This window comes from Balaenoptera physalus, assembly GCF_965194825.1.
Source record: "Balaenoptera physalus genome assembly, chromosome: 4".
Lineage (NCBI taxonomy): Eukaryota > Metazoa > Chordata > Mammalia > Artiodactyla > Balaenopteridae > Balaenoptera > Balaenoptera physalus.
Window position 1 is genome coordinate 97,502,474 of NC_138891.1, and position 21,937 is coordinate 97,524,410.

The following is a 21,937-nucleotide window of genomic DNA, read 5'->3' on the forward strand; positions in this document are numbered from 1 at the left end:
ACAGTGAATTGATTCTTTAAAGTGCAACAAAGATACCAAATTGGTTAAGACAAAGTTAATCATAGAGTACAAATGGTAAGAGAAGGGTTGGAAACGCCCAAACTGGGATAGAGTGGTGCAAGAGCAAGATTAAGGAACAAAACAAGGGGATACGAGGTTTATAGAGTAGGATCACCTGTGACTTGTTTTTATAGACTGCCGGCTGAATGCTGCATGGGTAGTTTGGTTTGATTTAAAGGATAGAGTGGACGACACAGGATCTGGAAACGTAATTGTAATGATATAGCTTTACACTGATTTGATTCTGGTCTCTTGTGTTGAAAGTAAGCAAATAGTAGATGTAGCAAAAAACTAAGACAGTATATTATAGTTTGTGTGGAATGTTCTCAGCCAGATCTGGGAGAAGGTAGTTACCATAGCTGCTGAAAACTGTTCCATTGTAAGTCAGTGGAACTTCTTCCTGTTGCTGAACATGGAGAGGCTTTTTGGTTAACTTAGTTGGCCAGGGTGTTCTCACAGTCCAGACCAGGATGTCCTTAGTCTTCTACATCATTCATTCATACTGGTACTTTCCTTGTGTGTGTGGTGATAAAAATAGAAATGAAAGTATCTGACCAATCCATGTATTACAAATGGCAAGAGCTATGAAGAAAGAGTGGGAAAAGCACTAGTTGGGGAATGGGGCTGGTTAGGACTTAACTTTCAGCCATGGATCAGCCACAAAATAACTAAGTAACCTTGGTCAAGTTACTTCTTTGGGTTTGAATTCCTCATGGAAAAAGGTAAGAAGGTTAAAAGATTGGCAACTCAATTAGATTGATTGGTACTCATACAACGGAGTTTATTGTCTCCCTACCTTTAAGTGTGTTTAAAAATGTAATAAAATGTAAAAAAAAAGTTGGAACGCACATAAAAAAGACACAAATGTCATCCTGCCTCCTTCCCGTCCAACTAAAATGTGGAGGTTGAACCAGATGATAAGGTCTCTTGTATTCTAAAGTCTGTGACTCATTTTCTAGTACTGCAAGATGGAACCAGGATTGTTTCAAGCTGTTTTGAGTAGGAGTCTTATGCAATCAAAAATGTCTTCCATGGAATGATTTTTCCAAATCAATATTACATTCTTGATTATCCTTCCTTGGTCAATTTACATAGAAATGTATGTGTATTTCATGGGCTATACTGAGTGGCCTGGCATGTTTTACAGTGATTTATAGTCTTTTCATATCAAAATCAATGTCAGGTCTGCAGACATAGTTTGAAGGTGATATATTCATGTGAACACTTTCAAAACGGGCTAGAAACAACAGCCTCTTGGATAACTGTGTAACTTCCCGTGAAAGACATCCTTAATGGAAAGGTGATTCTTGCTCAGTCTTTGTCAAAATTTAAATTTCTCCGCCAGTTTTTCTATCCACACCCAGCTTAAGATATGAGACAATTAACTAATGATTTGATCAGCTTGCAAAGGTGAGTTGGATAGTTTTTCTTACATAAAAATTTCCAGCAAAGGGCTGCCCTTAATATGGTAATGTTAGTGGTATCAGCGAGCAATTCTGTCCTTTGAGGTTTATATGTAAGTAGGGGTCATGGGTACTGAGTAAAAGACTCACAGTAGCCTCCATAGTAATAGAAGTGACAGAAAAGGCTTATTTTTAGAGAAAAGACCTACCAACAGCTTGATGATAGAATAAACAGTCAAGGCATGATGTTAGGATTATTTTGGAAATTCTTGCCTTCTGTGATAACCACAAAAGCTCCTTTGTCAATCTGAATGCAGTTCTTTTCAGTATGGGACATTATTTATGAGCAGGGCTCCATGACAGCCGGTATTTTGTGGCAAAGCTCAGTTCCAGCATTTTTAGATGGAATGTCAGTAGTAAGAAACAGAAATTTATATTCATACTAATATGCTAGCCCAGAATTTGAAGTTAAAAGTCTATTGACATTTTGGAAATTGTCCTCCAGCAAAGATCTCCCAAGGAGAGCCTTTCTTGTTAGGTAATGATGACTTGGCAGTACCTGACTTTTGTGAAAGGAGAATAAGGTAGAAATAAAGTAGCAGCAGGAAGCCTGAAAACTAGTTTTGTTTTGAGAGAATGAGTACAAGTTGCATAGTTATGGTTTTATATATCTCTTGCTTTCACTTGTATTTTGAAATATTGTATGGCTGCCTCTAAAATTTAAACTTTGATCTCCTCATCATTGGTCAGAGAACATGATGTAGAAAAAAGGTCAAAGAAGTCATACTCAGAAAATCCAAGTTCAAGTCTTGACTTCCTCATAGGCTACATGATATTGGGGAAGATAATTTACCCCTGTGAGCCTCAGTGTCCCCATCTGTTAGTTGGGAATCATGGTAAGACCAACCTCACAGGTATTAAATGAGATAATATTTATGAAAAATTATATCACAAAATGCAAAAACTGTATAATAGTAATTATTGATTATATCATTAGCAAATCTGGAATCTTAGCAAGGTTTCTATAAAGCAATAGAATATTTAAGGGGCAAAGGGAATTTCTAAGTGAAGAATTCCTTAACTGGGAATGCTCTTCACAGATTGAGAAATATTTGTGTGTTCATTATAGTGTCCTGTATTTGTTGTTCTACTTGGGCATGGTCACACTTTGCAAGGATCTTAAGAAGAACAAGACAGAGTTGACGCATTAGGAATATATACTACTTTAGGGCCTCATTCTCACGGCTCATTTCCCCTCAGTCTTGCTTACCATCATTATTCGTGATTCATAACATTATTCATTGTTCATGGTATAACCAGTGTGATCCTCTGGGTACATACAATTGATATCCAGGTTCTGTTTCAACCAACCTCCCTCCCTCCCTCCCTCCCTCCTTCCCTTACTTTTTCGTTTTGAGAAGATTAAGTGAATTGAAGAAAAGGCTTGATCCAGGTAGGCTGACACCATTTCCTTCTTTTGTACGTTTGGAATTCTTCTAGAATATGTTGGGGAATTTGTTAACAGCTTCTATAGCTAGACTATTTCACTATTATGCACAGAGCAGCACTAATTACTAGTACTGTGTAATTGTTTCTCTCAAGGAAATACCTCTTATAAGGGGTCTTTTCCATCTGGAGAAGCCATACTGTATAATCTCACCTCTGGTTTTAGCCATGTGAACAGGAAGAGCTTTGTAATCCCTTACAAAGAAAATGGCTGGTGATCTCAGCATCTTTGATATACAGGTTTATGAAAAAATGTTGTAAAAGTTATCTTTATTGAGTGTGGTTTTATCACTGCTGGAGTGACTTCCACTTTACTTATGGACATTTATAAGTACTGTTCCAAGTTCAGCTTTATGTTAGGCAGTCTGCTTGGCTACATTTAGGATCCCTCACTGCCAGGTGAAGGGCTGTGAAACTTCTTGACATTATTCTGGTGACTGTTAAGAGCATACCTCTGTCAGGGTGGGCTTTCCTTCCTCTTTTAAGCTTCCTTGCATATGTAAGCAGAGCACTGTATGACCTTGCTCAGTGTGACTGAGGGCTGGTGTTTCTTAAATGATATTCAGATGCCCTGTGTTCTGCTGCTCACCCTGCTGGCTTCTGCGGGCAGCATTTATGTTAGGTCTTTCCCCATTACTTTCTATGAGGTGTAACGATTGTGCAGCAGACCTTTCCTTTGGTCATTACAACTGTCAGATTGGTTTCGCCAAGTGGCCCTGACTAATGAACTCTGTGTACAAGGTACTCTCTTAACCATGTTGTCTAGGAAAGTCTTCTCATTTTGCAAAGTGACTTTGAACCTATGCAACCCTAAACTCATGGCACAGAGGAACAGAAACACAAAACTATTGAGCCTACTAATGATTCACCACATACATCACAGTAATAATAAGTAGTAAACATCAACAGAGTCAATAGGCACTAGGGTGGTTACCATTTTGTCTCACATTTCCTAACTTATTCTTTCAATAATTGTCAGAAAAGCATATAAAAGTTTTTTTGATTATCACTGGCCAAATGTAACAGACTGTATATAGATACGCATGTGGGTGTAGATGATTCCTCAGTAAGGACATAAATGACAAAGAATTACAACAAATGACACAAAGAATTAGAAAGTTATATGGAGATCTAGACAGACACTGTCTTAGGAAAAGTGTTTTTTTTTTTTCTCATCTCCTCACCAAAAACCTCATACACAGTTTATAGAAAAAGAATGGGCTTCAAGAATATCATAAGGAAATAACAAATTGTTGCTGAGGAAATTAATCCTGATGGAAAATATACGCTTTCTTGTTTTTGCAGTTTGGGTAGGTTCTGTGCTCTGGGTACTGCACGTACTGTTTGAAGCAGAAGGAGATTGTTGTTCTGAAGTATAAAAGAGTCAGATTTAGTCATGTGCAGGGGCGGGGAGTTGAGTGCTCCCAGAGCCTCATGTCTCTGGAAGACGTGAAAGAACAAGAGATTTTGCCAAGATTGACTTTGCTTTTAGACTTTCCTTCACCACATTCCAGAGCAGAGAGCGTGTGGTGTTGGAACCGACCCGCTGGCAGGATGTTTAGGATCACATGGCAATGTGTTGTGGGTTAACACGACGGGCAGTTCATGGACTGCTTTTATTTATATCCCATTGTGACTTTTTAGGTGTTTTGGAGAGTTTTGGTTCTTTCAGAACAGGTTTTATTCAGAGTATAAAGTATTAAAACTTTTCTCCTGCAACGGATGATAGTTGAAATACTTTCTCTAATTGCCTAAGCGACTCCATGGCTATAATTTAAGCCTGTTTGGAAGCTGTCTTATTTCTGTTGTGCTATCAGGTTACTGTTTACTTGCTCATCAAGTTTTTATTGAGTTACTAAAGGAAAATTAATATTTTGGTAAGTACTTGGACAAATGTATTAAAGGTTAATAAGTCTGGGGTTCTGAAAGATACCTCAGTTTTATCCAGGGAAGAGCTTAGGCACTAGAAGAATCAGAGCTGGTAATCACGCAAACATGCTCTTCTGGTAAATGAGCAGGTGTTGTTAATTTTGACATAACACGGCTGGACTGCAGTATCATGCCTCTTCCATGGGTATGAATCGAACTACTGGAAAGTAGTTCATCTGGAAAATGTGGCTGTGGAGAATGTGCAGGAGAACTCACAGAGCCATGGCCTGGGAGCCTAGGAGGGGAGGTCACACGCTGGGAACCAGGAACTTATCCAAACTTGATACTGTGCGTTTAGAATATTGTATTCACCCAGAAACTTAAGGTCCACTGAGTGACGTTTCCAGTATAATCACAAGAATTCTAAAACTTCCAGGACTAAATATTAGCTAGGCCCTTTCCTGGAGGAATTGCCCCACAGGTAGAGAAGGAGCCACGAGCCCAGGTCAGGCCTAGCCCTGAGTACCTTCATTCAGCAGGTGTTTATGGAATGCCTGCTCTATGCCAGGTGCTGGGCCAGGTGCACGGGGAGCAAAGACAGACGAGCCCTAGTCTGACCTTGGGGCACTCACACACTAGGTGGGTGATGGATATGTTTATAACTAATGATGAGAAACCGAGCAACCCTGCCATAAGGTTATGAATGAAGTGCTGCAGGGCACAGGAGAGAGAAAGTGAAGTGCTAGTTAACAAGGGTGAAGAATTGTTGCACGGGAACGGTCCTTACGGGTTACCTAGTTCTACCCAATGAGGATTCTCACCGCTGCTTCCCTGGCAGATGGTCATTTAGCCTGTGCTCAAACCCCCCTCTAGAGGCAGCTCATTGCATTTTCAGGAGTCTCTGTTTAATTAATTGATTCAAACCAATATTATGTGAACACTTATCAGGCATTGTGCTGAGTCTGTTGTACCTGTTATCTCATTTAATCCTTACCCAGGAGTAGGTACTCCTAATATCCCTCTTTTCAGATGAACAACTGAGGCTCACAGAAGTTAACTAGTTTGTCCAAGTTTATATGTTCAGCAGTGGCTGGAACAAGGTCTTAATTCTATTGCCTGACTTCAAATCTGTGTTCTTGATCTACCTGATCCTCTCTTAGGTTCCTATTCTTTCACCTGCTGAGAAAAAGATCGAGTGTAATTTCTCTTCCTTGTGACAGCTCTTCAGATATTTCCAGGGAACGTGTATGTGTCCCTGTGTCCCTTCCCCCCGCATCCAACTCTTTTCCCATCATTCTAAGTTCTTTCAAATGTTCCCCCAAAGACATGCTTTTCAGACCTTCCACCATCCTGGTCCCCTCTGGGGGCTCTCCTGTGTGTTGATGACTTTCCTAAGATGGAGTTTGCAGCATTACTGCAGCATTCCTGCAGCAGTAGAAGAAGTAGAAGTAGCAGAAGTAGCCTGTCTCCCATTGAGGAAGATAGGCATGACATCTTTTTACCTGAGACGTATTCATGTTAGCAGCAGCTGCATCACTTTTATGACTCAGGCTTCGTTTGTTGTCCATAAAATTCATAGGTCTATTTTTCTCCCCCCTTTTTGGCCTTAATTACATTTATTTATAACCATGCGTCATTTGCAGCTTATTTTTTTTTGAATTGTGCTCAGGTCACATGATGACCTGAAAAGAGATACAGCCAGAAATATTTCGTCTTCACATAGGTAGAAGCTGGGTGGGTACACTCCAAAGAGGCAGTGGCCAAGCAGTTTGCAAGGGCTTTCCTTCACCCCCTCGACCCCCGTGAGTTTTTCTCACATGCAAGACGGCATCCAGTCGACTCCTGATGAGAGCCTGGGTCATCGTGCTCTTCGGGGAGGAGAGGATATGTTCTCCGCGGGCACATGGCTCAGGCGCTTCATCTTGTCCCATGGGATCTTGTCTTCTTGAGCTCCTCGAGAATAGGGAAGCTGGAGGATGAGGGAGTGTGCTCTTCTGGCAGGAAGAACTTGGCTAAGTGTCCTAAAAGACCTGGTCCAAATACTATTTTAGAAAGATCGCTTAAACATTCATTAGAGGCTTAATTGGTGGCATCGGTCATCTTAATGTTCATTAGTGGCTTGTATAAATGTTTTAGTGGTAATTAATATTTGAAAACCTGGATATCTAGTCTTTTAAAAGTTGCGGGGCCTCTGGTAATCCTGAAGTGCCACTGAAAGGTTTAGATAATTTAGAAAATTATTAGATTTTTCAAGGGGAACTAGATTTTAAATAAACTCCAGGTGCGTTTGATAATATTTCAAAAACTTTTTTACAGTTACTTGAAACTGAGTGGATTTAAGCATGAAAGTGTGTATTAGGAGCACAACAACAAAAAAGCCATGTAATAATGAAATGGCAATTTTTTTTACACTGATTAAAATTTAAGGAATATAGTTCATTTTTCCAGGGCTTTCCCTAGTAGAAATAATCACCATGGAAAATGACTATATTTCATATCAAATGTTATGCTCTGCATTCACAAGTTATTTAATCAAGCATAGAAAAACCATCTTTATGAAGCAGATTTTGATGCTTAGGTTTAATATTTTGAAAAATGACCTTAGTAAGTTGTTTGAAAGTATTTTAGAGGGGAGCTTTCAATCTGAATTCTGAAAGAACAGCTCTTGCTCATGTTTATCTTTGCATTTCTTTATTGGAATAATCTGTTCTAGATCAGTGATTCTCAAAGTGTAGTCCCTGGACCAGCAGCATTAGTACCACCTACGAACATGTCAGAAGTGCAGATTCTCAGATCCCGCCATCCCCGACCTGCTGAATAGGAAGCTAGGAGAGTGGATCACACACTATGTGTTTTAACAAGCCCTCTAGCTAATTCTGGTGCTTGCTAAGTTTGAGAACCACTGATCTAGATTGTTTCAGGCTTTGTAGAATTATTCAATATTCCACGTGGTGGCCAAATTCTGTTAGAACGGAATGAGGAGAAGCCTCTACTTCTACTGCAGTTATTACAAGTGGTCAGAGAACTTGGTCCATATAAGAGATGTGTGCATGGCAAGGAGAAATCTCACTGCTGTTTTTTTCCCTCACTCATATAAAAGAATGAATTATTTTCTCTTTCTTTAGGAAATCAAACTAGATTTCCTGGAATGCCTAGAACTTATCCTGATAGAAAAATGCTTAACTCGGTAGTTCAGTCAAACTCTCTGCCCTAAAATAAAGAGAAATACCCCAAGAAAAGACCTCCGAAGATGAGGAAATTCTTACCCTTGAAGGGCTGCATGAAACAGCTTAGTGACCTAAGTCTGTGTAGCTGGATAGAGCTGGGAGAACTTTTATTTCATTGCCCTGAAAAGGAATATTCTGCTCAAATAGTTAAGGTTTTTCTCTGATCTTAAAGACCTCCAAAGACAAAGAGAGTCACAATTAATTATCGTTTTGTTATTAAATTTGAAGTTAATAGCCATAAATGTCAGAAGATGCATTTTTACATTTCCTATGTAAGTAATGTTAGGATCACATGGCAATTCAAATATTGTCTAAAATCATTTTTCACAGTTGGCAGTTCTGACACATCAGTTGCCAAATTCTGTTGTTCCAGGCTTGCGAACAGATAACCCTCCGGGGCTTATGAAGAGGGAGAAGTGACCCTTCCCAAATCAGTATAGACCCCTCTCGTCCCAACGCAAATCTCTTTAATCTGAATGGTGGGAAAGAGGAAATCCTTGGAGTTGGGTCACTAGCCTGTGTATGTGTGTGTGTGTGTATGTGTATGTGTAAGGAGGTGGTGCTTCCTCTCTAAAGCTAGTGGGAGTCACTCATAAAGCCTGCACATACTCATGATGGAGTAAAATGAGTGAAGTGAAATGATTTCATATTTAACCCACTGTCTCCAGACTATTCAGCAAACCGTTTTAAAAGGTTTAAACTTTTTAAAAATATGTAAGTTTTATTGTATTTTAAAATTTTATATAGTTGATTTACAATATTATATTAATTTCAGGTGTACAACGTAGTGATTCAATATTTTTACATGTTATATTCTGTTTAAAGTTATAAAATATTGGCTATCTTAACATGTGCTGTACAATATATTCTTGTAGCTTATTTATTTTATACATAGTAGTTTGTACCTCTTAATCCCCCAGCCCTATCTTACCCCTCTCCCCTTCCCTCTCACCACTGGTAATAACTAGTTCTCTGTATCTGTGAGTTTGTTTCTGTTTTATTAAATTCATTTGTTTCAATTTTAGATTTCACATATAAGTGATAACATACAGTGTTTTTCTTTCTGTGACTTATTTCACTAAGCATAATACCCTCCTGGTCCATCCATGTTGTTGCAAATGGCAAAATTTCATTCTTTTTTATGGCTGAGTAGTATTCCATTGTATGTATATGTGTTACTTTTTCTTTATCCAATCATCTGTTGATGGACACTTAAGTTGCTTCCATATCTTGGCAATTGTAAATAATGCTACTATGAACATTGGGGTGCATGTATCTTTTCAAATTAGTGTTTTTATTTTCTTTGGATATATACCTGGAAGTGGTATAGTGGCTATACCAATTTACATTCCCACCAGTAGTGTACTAGGGTTCCCTTTTCTCCACATCTTTGCCAACATTTGCTATTTGTGTTCTTTTGATGATAGCCATTCTGACAGGTGTGAGGTAATATCTCATTGTGGTTTTAATTTGCATTTCCCTGATGATTAACAATGCTGAATATCTTTTCATGTACCTGTTGGCCATCTATATGTCTTATTTGGAAGAATGTCTATTCAGGTCTTCTGCCCATTTTTGAATTTTTTTTTTTTTTTTTGATATTGAGTTGGATAAGCTGCTTATATATTTTGGGTATTAATCCCTAATTGGTCATATCATTTGCAAATATTTTCTCCCATTCAGTATGTTTTCTTTTCATTTTGTTGATGGTTTCCTTTGCTGTGCAAAAGTTTAAAGTTTAATTAGGTCCCATTTATTTATTTTTGCTTCTGTTTCCTTTGCCTGAGGAGACAGATTTTTAAAAATTGCTACAATTTATGTCAAAAAGTGTTCTGCCTGTGTTCTCTTCTAGGATATTTATGGTTTTAGGTCTTATTACATTTAGGTCTTTAATCCCTTTTGGGTTTACTTTTGTATATGGTATGAGAAAATGCTGTAATCTCATTCTTTTACATGTAGCTGCTCAGTTTCCCCAGTACCACTTACTGAAGAAGCTATCTTTTCTCCATTGTATATTCTTGCCTCCTTTGTCATAGATTAATTGGCCATAAGTTTGTGGGTTTATTTCTGGGCTCTTTATTCTATTCCATTGATCTATATGTCTGTTTTTGTGCCAGTACCATACTGTTTTGATTACTGTAGCTTTGTAGTTAAGTTTGAAATCAGGGAGCATGATACCTCCAGCTTTGTTCTTTTTTCTCAAGATTGCTTTGGAATACACTACCAGATATAAAATGGATGGCTAGTGGGAAGCAGCTGCATAGCACAGGGAGATCAGCTCAAAACTTTGTGATGACCTAGAGGGGTGGGATAGGGAGGGTGGGAAGGAGGCTCAAGAGGGAAGGGATATGGGGATATATGTATACATATAGCTGATTCACTTTGTTGTACAGCAGAAACTAACATAATATTATAAAGCAATTATACTCCAATAAAGATATTTTAAAAAAAAGATTGCTTTGGCTATTTGGGGTCTTTTTGGTTCCATATAAATTTTAGAATTATTTGTTCTAGTTCTGTAAAAAATGTCCTGGGTATTTTGATAGGGATTGCATTAAATCTTTAGATTGCTTTGGGTAGTATGGAAAGTTTAACAATATTAATTCTTCCAACCCGTGAACATGGGATATCTTTCCATTTCTTTGTGTCGTCTTCAATTTACTTCATCATTGTTTTATAGTTTTCAGAGTATAGATCTTTCACCTCCTTGGTTGTTTATGCCTAGGTATTTTATTCTTTTTGATGCAATTTTAAATGGGTTTTTTTTCTCTTTGTGATAGTTCATTATTAGTGTATAGAAAAGTAACAGATTTCTGTATATTAATCTTGTATCCTGCAACTTTACCAGATTCACTTATTTCTAATAGTTTTTTTTTGGTAGAGACTTTAAGGTTTTTTATATATGGTATCATGTCATCTACAAATATTAACAGTTTTACTTCTCCCCCTCCAGTTTGGATGCCTTTTATTTCTTTTTCTTGTCTGATTGCTGTGACTGGGACTTCCAATAATATGTTAAATAGAAATAGCAAGTGTGGGTATCATTGTCTTGTTTTTGAATTTAAGGGAAAGGCTTTCAGCTTTTCACCATTGAGTATGATGCTAGCTGGGTTTGTCATAAATGGCCTTTATTATGTTGAGATACATTCCCTCTGTACCCACTTTGGTGAGGGTTTTTTTTTTTTATCATGAATGGATGTTGAATTTTGTCAAATGTTTTTTCTGTGTCTGTTGAGATGATCATATGATTTTTACCTTTCCTTTTGTTACTGTGGTCTATCGCATTGATTGATTTGAAGATATAGAACCATTCTTGCACCCCTGTCAAATGATACTCAAATGGATTTTTAAGAACTGAATTATCACTGTATTACCTAAGGATTATGCTTGTCCTAAATATCATATGCATTTTTAACTGAAGGGTTATTGCTCATGATTACATGTATAAGCTATAGTCATATAGTAAAATAACAGTACATTTTATAATAACTGATTAAGATTTTTTTTTTTTCTATCACGGAGCTTCTAAGAACTTTTTCTTTCCTTTCCTATTTTTAGCTGCTATGACATTTTAGATACTATAAAATGTAGGATTTACCTGCTGTCTGGGATAGTGTCTAGCCAAGTTGACCATTCTTATTCTGTTAGAAGATTCTTCCTTTTACTGAGCTGAGGCAATTCTTCTTATACACCATCTCTAGGATAATGGGAGTCTATAATTATGAGAGGCTCATAATGAGTCTATGGCTCTCTGTGGAGGTAGAGAGAAGAAAATATTATTTCCGTTTCATAGGCAAGGGAACATACATAGACAAAAGCACCACAAAAGTGTGGACAGGATTTAAATTGTAAAGTAAAGATTTTGATTTCCATAGTAAAAGTGGACCAGGGTTTCCAAATCAGTGTCTCCTAAAACCATCACTTTTATTTGGCTAAACTGAGAAAAAAACAAAATGTGTTTTTTAGACCAGTGCTATCCAGTAGAAATATAATGTGGGCTATATATGTACTTTTAGGTGTTCTAGCAATCACATTAAAAATGTAAAAAGAAACAGGTGCCATTAATTTTAATAATGTATTTTACTTAACTGAAGGTACACAGGATAGTATGATTTCACCATGTAATCATTATAAAGAATGAATGGAATATTTTACATCCTTTTTTTTTGTACTAAGTCTTCAAAATCATAGCATACCTCAGTTCAAACTTGTCACATTTTAGATGCTCAATAGCCACTTGTGGCTACTGGCTACCATATTAAACAGCACAGCTCCGGAATCTTCTTTTTCTACCCTTGCTGGCTGCTCCAACTCCCTTTCCCACCCAAAATACAAAATGTATTTGCAGATGTTGAGTTCCCTGTCTCTGGAAGTGTTTGAGCAGAGGCTGGGTAACCAATGCTTGGTGGGAATATTGTGAATAAAGACCATCAGATGGATTTTTGGACAAGAAAAGCCTTAAAATCCCTTGCAACTCCAATGTTCTGTGATACTGAGAAGTGAGTCATGGAATTATGAGTTTGGAAAGAACTTCCTTCCATATTAGCCATGCCATTTTCTGTCATTATCTCCTGATTTGTTATTTACCTCTTCTCTACTTCTAATATGGATAAAATGATCATTTGTAGAGTACTATGTAGTTTATAAACCACTCTCATAAACACTAATGGTTAATTCATTTATTTCTCTACCGATTCAGTAATGGTGTATTGAGTCCCTACAATGTATTAGTCTCTGTGCCGGAGCTGGAATGCATTAACTGCAGTGTGTGGAAGAGCATGACCCTGGTGCTCAGAGTATTTAAGCTATCCTGTTCCTACTATTCCTTATCCATGGCTTCTGCAATCCCTTTCCTCCTTGTTCAGCTTGAGTCACTAGGAACCACAAATGTGCTGATATGAATATAGCGGTCTGACTTTGTTTTCTGATATGAACTGTGAATCCCTCACCAAAGGGCAGTTTTCAGTGATGAGAAAACTGCAGGTGGGTTCTCTGCTCCTCTGGTGTGATTAAGCCATTAGAAATAAGGTATCTTTTTTTTTTTCAGCATTAAAGAGAAGTAGAATCTGCTGTCGTTTAGCTACATGTCACCTGGAATTGTAATTTCCATTAAAAACTCCTTTGCTGTCAGCCAAGTGCCAGGTAGACACTTAATCTCCTTTGACTCTATGCTGCACTTTTTTGTGCCCTATCCAAAAATTCTGAAAGAATTAAAGCTGCTTCTGAGCCGTGGTTTATCAATTATGATGCTCCTGCTTTAGAGAAAGAAAAAAATACAGAAACTTCTGGTGTCAGAAAAACTGGTTCTTGTCCTGATAGTAAAAAATCAGGATTTAAGACCAAGGAAAACTATTTATAGAAGTACTTTAGGGATTTGGTTATAATTCTGCCCAGTAAGTTTGAAAATTCTCCATCTCACTCTTACTTAGTTCTTTAATTGTCCTAGAGTATTTTATAAATTCACTTTCTAAATTCTACTGTACTCAACTTTACTAGAATGTCTTCTAACAGTTTTATGTTACCACCAGAGAGCAGCAGAGATTTATAGGTAGTTAATGAGTACCCTAAATACCAAAAAACACAGAAGCTTGGCCACTTGATTTGATCTCATTAATTAAATGGCTAGGAGGAAAAAGAGGCAGCTGATTCATAACCAGAACTTTCACTCATTGGCTTGTCTCCCCACCCTTTCACACTTACTTTCTCTGAGGTATGTGTATAAGTATGTGATTTTAATAATTTATGACATTGGTTGGGGAGAGTTTTTTGACTTTTCTAGAGGCTTTGGGGATATGGGTCAAAATGCAACTCTTATTCCACACTCACACATGCATAGATGGAACAATGAATCTGAAGGCAGTGAATCCAAAGTTGTAGGAAGTGCAGTGCTGTTCCTCTAGAGCAGGAGGGGTCATCAAACTACTGCCCACAGGCCAAATCCAGCCCAATGCCTGTTGTTGTAAATAAAGTTTTATTGGAACACAGGCACAACATTTGTTTATGTTTTGTCTTTGGTGACTTTCATGTGACTGTGGCAGACTTGAGTGACCATAGTAGAACATATGGCCTACAAAGCCTAAATTATTCATTATCTTGCCCTTTACAGAAAAAGTTTCCTAACCTTACTCTACACCATATTTGCATTTTAAATTTAAATTATGGAAAATATGGAGAAGCTGAAGGAGTCCTGGAATGGGACTTTCAACAACTATTTTTCTATTCCTAATTCTGCTATCTGGGTGAGTCTTTCACCATTTCTAGCCCTAGAGTCCTCATCTGCAAGTAGGGGTGGGGTTGGGGGGAGGTTGAACTTGGTAGCATCTAAGATCCTTTCCAGATCCAGAGTTCTATGACTTTTTTGGTTGCCTTTGTTCTTACATGAATATGCTATATAGTGAACAAGTTGTTTTATTTTTAAAGTTTTTTTAATGAACAGTTATTTCTTTTTTTTAAAGAATCATTGTTATTTTATTTACTTTATTTACTTATTTATTTATTTTGGCTGCACCAGGTCTTAGTTGCAGCACCCAGGATCTTTTAGTTGCAGCATATGGGAATGTTTTAGTTGCAGCATGTGGGCTCTTAGTTGCGGCATGTGGACTTCTTAATTACGGCATGCATGCGGGATCTAGTTCCCCAACCAGGGATTGAACCCAGGCCCCCTCCATTGGGAGCACGGAAGGGGAAGTCCCATGAACAAGTTGTTTTATGGGGGCATCATTTTTCTTGGTCTATGTTCCCCAGGCTCCACTTTTAATCCCACAGGATTTGTCAGATGACTGGGCCACTTTGCACTATACATCAGGGAAGTCTGGTGCCACACCTACATATCCTTAGAAATTATGTTAATGTCACCTAAGAGAACAAGGGAAAGCATAAGGTCAGTGCTTAGTTTCCTAACTCTAGCTAAGCAGGACTATATTTTTCTTGTATTGAAGTCTCCGTTTTGACTACATTCCTATACCTGCCTTTTTTGACAAGCTCTTTTTTTTTGCAGTAGAGTTATTAAATGTTGTACTAAATATTAACTCAGCAATGTCTACAATTTTGCCTTTTAACATCTTGTTGGAATGTCTGGTACTCTGAAGCAGTATTGATTTCCAAAATGTAAACATGAAGAAAAGTATGTGAAGTAAAAATTTAATACTATAGACAGTTTGACTCCATATTTTAGTTTATGATTCTATTTTTGATTGATTGATTTATTCATTAATCTAACAAAGATCCACTTAGTACTCTATTTAGTGTTGGGAATATAGCAATGATAAAGCAGATGATTAAGTAGAAGATGCTCACTGTGAAAAATTTGGAAAACAGAGCAAAGTGTAAAATAGAACCTAATTTAGTTTAAGTATTTGTACCCGTGCATTCTTTTTTCAAAATGTAAATATTTATGTAGCTAACATGCTTCAATATCAAGCCTAGTGTTTGTGTTTCTTGATTTATTTACTGTTAATCTGTAGAATATTTATTAGCAAGATGCCTTTTTAGGCATTTGAAAATCACTGTTTAGTTTTTTATGCCTCACATTTCTGATGTCTAAGAGGTTTTACAGTACAATTATTTATAAATGTGTTATTGCCTATAACATCTGAAGGGTCTTTAAGTCTGTGTTGGTAAGATGCTACTCAAATTCTCTGTCAAAGAGAGAGGGAGCTTACTTTAAGAGGTAGACATCATCATCTAACCATGTGATCCTTCATATGTGGATTTGAAGCTGTTGACACCCTTAGCCACTCAAATCCTTTTTGGAACAATTGGCTGGACAAGTCACCTACAGGAACACTCCTTTCCTAGTTCTTTACACGCTCAGAGATGTGTGTGGAAGATTTGGAGTTGAAATAGTGAGTTTAAATCTCTGCTCTGCTACTTCCTAACTGGGTAATTTTGGCTGAATCACTTAACTCTCTCTCCTTTGTCCTCATCTATAGAGTAGAGGTAAAATACCCACCCTGCCTATGTCACAGGGTTGCTGTGTAGGCAAAAAGACAATGTGAGGGTTTAAGTAAAAGCATGCTATTAAACCCAAATAACCAATGCCTAGGCTGGGGTTAAAATGAAGCCCAACAGTCAGCATGTTACCACAGCTCATAAGGATGGATAATTGACTTTGGAGCCTTCAGACCAATTTAGTCAGTTGGACTGACTAGCTTTGCCAGTTGAAGTTTACAAATTCACTAAAATGGACTATCGAGTTCTTCCATTGGTCAAATCAACAAATACGTGTTTGGTATTAACTATGTGCATGCCACTGGGCTTGTGTCGTGGAAGATATAAAGAAGCTCTCTGCCTATAAGAGCTTATTATTTAGAAGGTAAGGATGTCAATCAAGTGTACAGAAAACAGAAATCACTTTAAGCTTTCAACAGAGGGGTTTATTTATCTCTTTTTACTTTGAAACAACCATAAACTTTCATGATCTTGTCACTTTTGAAGATTCTAGGCCATTTACTTTGTAGAATATCTCTCAGTTTGGCTTTGATGTTTCCTCATGATTAGATTCAGGTTACATAGGAGTGATGCTGTGTTCTCAATGCATCCCATCAGGTGGCACACATTTTTGGTTTGTCCTGTTATCGATTATGTTTCCTTTGATCACTTTCTTGTAGTCTGTCAGACTTCTCTACCATAAAGCTAATCTTTCCCCCTTTATAGCTACTATTTGAAGAGATAGTTTACTTTGAGACTATGTGAATATCCTGTTCCTCATCAAACTTTAATTAATGAATCCATTCATATCAGTACAAAATCTTGTTTTCATAATTTGTTTAATGAATTATAATGTTACTATCATTATTTTGATGTTCAAATTGTCCCTGTTTTATCCAGAGGGAGCCACTTCATTCTGGCTTCTGTGTCCTTTTGACATGTCCCCTTTATTATTTGAGTACTTTCTTACATTCTGACCCCAAAAGATATTCCAGGCTCGTCTTAATCTTTCCCTACCACAGCACTGAAATCAGCCGTATCTCTAAATATCTCTGACTCCTTTTAGTGGAGAATGACTTACAGAGACCAAGACCTGGCTCTGAGTGTGCTCACTGCCTTTGGGGTGTTGCTGCTTTCAGATTCTAACAGAGGAGATTTAATTCAGGGAATTGATTAAACTGTTGATGGGGGAGCTGGAGGCAAATAGGGGTCAGTAAGGCAACCCAGAGAAACCACTAACACCCTTAGGCTAGAGGGCCAAAAGGGGGATGTAGTGTACTCAGGAGGTCAGGTCATCTGGAAGAAGTTTGAGAAATACTGGACTGTCTAGAGGGAACCTGAGCCATGGAGGATGTGCATCTGCTACAAGAGAAGCCACGTGAGGAGGAGAGGTGTTTCCCTTCCTCTTGCACTCCCATCTACTCTGAGTACCTCCCGTTGGCCTGACTTGGCCAGAATCCACCTGTCACAGGATCCTGGGAAACAAAGCCTGCAGAGTCAGCCCCCTGAGATGGAATGTAGAGGAGTGGAAGGGATAAAGATAGAACTGAGGGTAAAAGGTCCAAGACTCGCACAAAAATATATACATCCTTGCATTCCTGGTACTTGCCATTTGAACAAAACAAATAACAAGTGTTTTTGTGACTTGAGATGGGTAACATCTTCTCTGATGTGGCCACTTAACTTTTTTTTTTTTTTTTTTTGCATTGGTATAACTACGAATTTTATTATGTGGACATCTACTGTGGCATGCATCTGTACAAACCTTTCAGGCAGTGGTCCACAGCTGGGTTATGAATAAAAAGGCATAAATTTTTCTCTCTTTTATTACAATGAAGTTTAACAGTACAGAAAAGTCACATGACCTTGGTGGGTCAGATTTCTTAAACCCTGAAACATGAGGAACTCTAAATACATTAAATATTGTTACACATTCAGACTTCCAATGTACAGGTACTTGAAGACAGTTACAGCCCTCACCAAGCTAGGTTGGGGACATGAAGTCCAACAGCATCTGAAATGCTGTGAAGGCATAACTTTACAAATAGCAACATAAGCTTACAGAACTTGCCTTTATTAGGGTGGTATGTTCATGTAATTCCAGCGCCTTCACAATATAACGAACCAAATTTACTATACTTCACTTCTAAAAACCTAGATGAAACATGAAAAAGAAGCCATACAGTATAAATTGCAACTTCAGGAAAAGTTCCTGCTTTATTATTCCAAATAAATTTTCCCATGTAAAATAAATGTCCAATAGTTCCTGGTATGTGGGAAGATAATGTTTGTTAAAGTCACAATGAAGCCTTATTGACGGAAGCTTGGCTATATAAACAGCACAAGTTGAGAAAAGGTTTAATCTCCAAACCTATTAGACTGGATTGAAGTAAGATCAGTAACGGCCACCTTGCGACATTACAGGAGGTCTCATTCCCATCGGAGGTCGAGGAGGCCCACCTTGGTAAGGGGGCACCATTGGCGGTCCCTGCCCATACGGCGGCATAGCACCAGGAAGATAACCTGGCATGCCTTGATGATGACCACCATACTGACCATGAGGCGGCATTGGGGGTCTCATTCCTTGTTGCTGTGGGATGCCTGGCTGTGGTGGCATCATACCTCCAATTGGTCCAACAGGTGGATTACCAATGGGAGCCTGTCCTGGTCGAGGAAGATTACGTTGATATTTAGGTAACTGTGCTCTTCTCTCTTCCAGCGATATATCCTCATCTGGATGGATCAACTTACTGGTTGCACTGGTCGTCGTAAGTGTAGCAGGCTTACTTGTTATTGAAGCTGCTGGTTTAGCTGCAGTGCTATTTGTTGTACTAGTGGTTGAAGCTGTAGACTGTGTATATGCAGGGAATGTAGGCTTTGGGGGTTCTGTAGTTGTTGCAGGGGTACTATTTAAGGGCTTGAAATCTGTACCAACAGGTCCTTGGACAGCTGCCTGAGCCTGTCCTGCACTGGGGAAAAGAGGCTTAGTAACTGGAGGCTGTGGAGCTGGAACTGTTGCTGTTGGTGCAGGTGGTCTGTTAAGAATACCTGGCGCTGAAACAGCCTGTGCTTGAGTCATTGGAGGAATTCCAGGACGTGGAACAGGAGGGGGCATACCTGGTGGCATACCAGGCATCAGAGGTGGTATTCCCGGTCCAGGTGGCATCATCCCACCCATTGGCATCATTATGTTTTCACCGCAAAATGACTGGGTGTATTTTCTCTGATGATGCAATCCAGGTGGCATTCCTGGCATAACTGGTGGCATTCCTGGCATCAGAGGAGGAACACCTGGCATTAATGGAGGTATGCCTGGAGGCATTCCTGGTGCTCCTGGAACTGGTGGTAGTCCTGGTTGTGCCATTGGGGGGATATAACCTTGTTGAGGTTGAACAGGCTGTGGCTGAAATGAAGTTGAAGCTGCAGAGTCATCATCATCATATTCATCAGAATCCTCTTGTTGTTTCTTTTTTTGACTCTCTTGTGTTTTCTGTTCAAGAAGTCGTCTTCTTTCATCCATGTCTTTTTCTGGAATACCTTCCATACCATATATTTCCAACTCTATGTCTGTTCTCCCAGGTATTGCATTTGGTACTGCATCTATTGTCTCTTTATGCACCTGCATGCAATGAATAGCTAAGCCAGGTCCTGTATACAATTTCTTATGACATATATGACATTTAAAATGCTTTGCTTTTTGGTGCTGTATAAGGATCTTCTCATCATCAAAATCTCTATTACAATACCAGCACCACGGCTTCAGCTGCTTCTTCTTCTTGCGACCCATAACTGCGCTCTACCGACAAAAAAAAAGGGAGGAGAAAACAAGCAGGAAAAACTAGCCGAAGAGTCGCTCACTCTCCCGACCCTACCGCCACCACCGCGTCCCACAGGAAACAGCCACAAAAATCTGGCCACTTAACTTTAACATGTTCCCAAGAATCCTCACCCTGCCTTTTAGAACCCAGGCATTGACTGGGTCACTTATTACTACTAGAGGGCAGATAACTGCACCTTAACTCGTGCTCTGACTCACTCTTCCCTTCCTGTTTACAGGCAATCTCTATTTTGTGAGAAGGGAGCCTTTAGGCTCTAGGCTGAGTCATAGAGTCCAGTTCACCTCTTTACAAGATATTTTTATCTCGCATGTTTTTGATTGAATTATGTCCCCCAAAAGATGTTGAAGTCCTAACACACCCGAATATGTGACTTTATTTAGAAATAGGGTCTTTGCAGATGATCAAATTAAAATGAGATCATTAGGGTGGGCCCTAATCTAATACAACTTTATAAAAAGGGGTAATTTGGACACAGACACACCCAGACACACACACAGGGGAGATACCATGTGAACATCATGGCAGAGATCAGAATGATGCATCCATAAACAGAAATGCCAACCACCAGAGCAAACCACCAGAGTCCAGGGGAGAGGCGTGGAACAGAGTTTCCCTCACAGTCCTCAGACGGAACCAACCCTGTCAGCACCTTGGTCTCAGACTTCTAGCCTCCAGAACTGTGAGACAATAAATTTCTGTTGTTTAAGTCACTCAGTTTGTAATTCTTTGTTGTGACAGCCCTAGCAAACGAATACACTGTATTAGAGGTAGATGTCAGGTATTCAGTTATCTACTGATCAAGTGCTACTTGGTCTCCAACAGTGGAAAGTGGTGTAGTAAAGGGGATGGAAGGAGTGCAGGTGTGACCTGAAGACCTGCATTTTCTTCTTTACTTCTGCCTGGGAACAACTTGGTTAGTATTGAGTTTGTCGCTCCCTGTTCCTCCTCTGCATTCCCTGGTGGCAGGCCTGCCTTTGCCCATTGCTGACAAGGCACCAGTGGCTGGTCAAAGCTGATAGCCATTTCTCTTTGTGATGGTGTTCAGGCCTGGCCTCTGCAGCTGGTCAAAGGCTGGGAGCAGGGTTTCCACATGTCATTTTACTTTCCTCCTATGTGAGCAAGCTTGGGTTCCTGCTGTAGGCCTCAGGTTTATGTAGGTCTGGCATTGGCTCAGCACTTGGATGGAGGCGCAAAACCATATGTAAACAATATGTTGCTGGTACAACAGTCAAAATGCTACCGTCTGTTCATGGGACAATGTTCCTGCACTGTTGGATACAGAAAAAGAAAAAAATGTTGTTATTCTGGTTGGTTACTTGGTTTATTTGATTATTTTGTCTATATATAGAATGTCACCTGCTAAAGCCAACTAAAGGTCAGCCTTTAGGTTTTCAGTTTATATTGGCCAAGTTTCTCACATAGGATTAATTAGATACATTTCAGAAGGTTACTCATCAAGTACTGGAGATTAAGATCACATACCTTAGGAGATGACACATAACTGAAAGTATGCAATGTTGTATCATGTGGCAGACATGATACAGTTCTAGAGAGTTGACTCAGAAATCTCCAGGGAATTGATCTTTATGGAATTTGGCCTCAGTATTGAATATATTACTGACATATGCTATGTGTTATTTCATGCTTGTAATTATATGTAATTTGCTACACAATGCTTTGTTGCTATTAACCCTAAACATTTTGGCTTATGGGGATTTGAGATGACGTAGAACTTTTACCTCCAAGTACTTAGATGTGAAACATGTCACTGATGTTAGGAAAGGTGACAGGACAAAGGCTCGAGGGTCTTGAACTGAGGAATAAGAAGTGAGGCCTAGAGCTCTAAAAAAACTATTTACTTTCATGACCATTTATATGACCCAACTTAATGGCTCCCTATAATTAATAATGACTATTTCTTTTATTTTCTCTGTGAAAGTAGGAAGTGATTTTCAAATGCTGTCAATCTGTATATTTATTATAAGTGAAAATATTTATTTCTCTTTTTCTTTTTGCCTAGCCCTTCTTTCTTTTTTGAACCCTCCACCCCTATGTTCATAGAAACACATGTGGGATGGATGGATGGATGGATGGATGGATGGAT

The 21,937-nt window shown here is 38.7% G+C and overlaps 1 protein-coding gene and 1 pseudogene across 2 annotated transcripts in view; both read right to left on the reverse strand.

Moving 5' to 3' along the window:
• Nucleotides 1-21,937, reverse strand: part of LOC309660004 (putative protein ARB2BP) — a 302,775-nt gene that overhangs the window by 257,349 nt on the left and 23,489 nt on the right. The window lies entirely within an intron of this gene.
• On the reverse strand, nt 17,803-19,897 carry LOC309660011 (BUB3-interacting and GLEBS motif-containing protein ZNF207 pseudogene; annotated as a pseudogene). The gene has a single exon. The product of its transcript is annotated as a BUB3-interacting and GLEBS motif-containing protein ZNF207 pseudogene (transcript).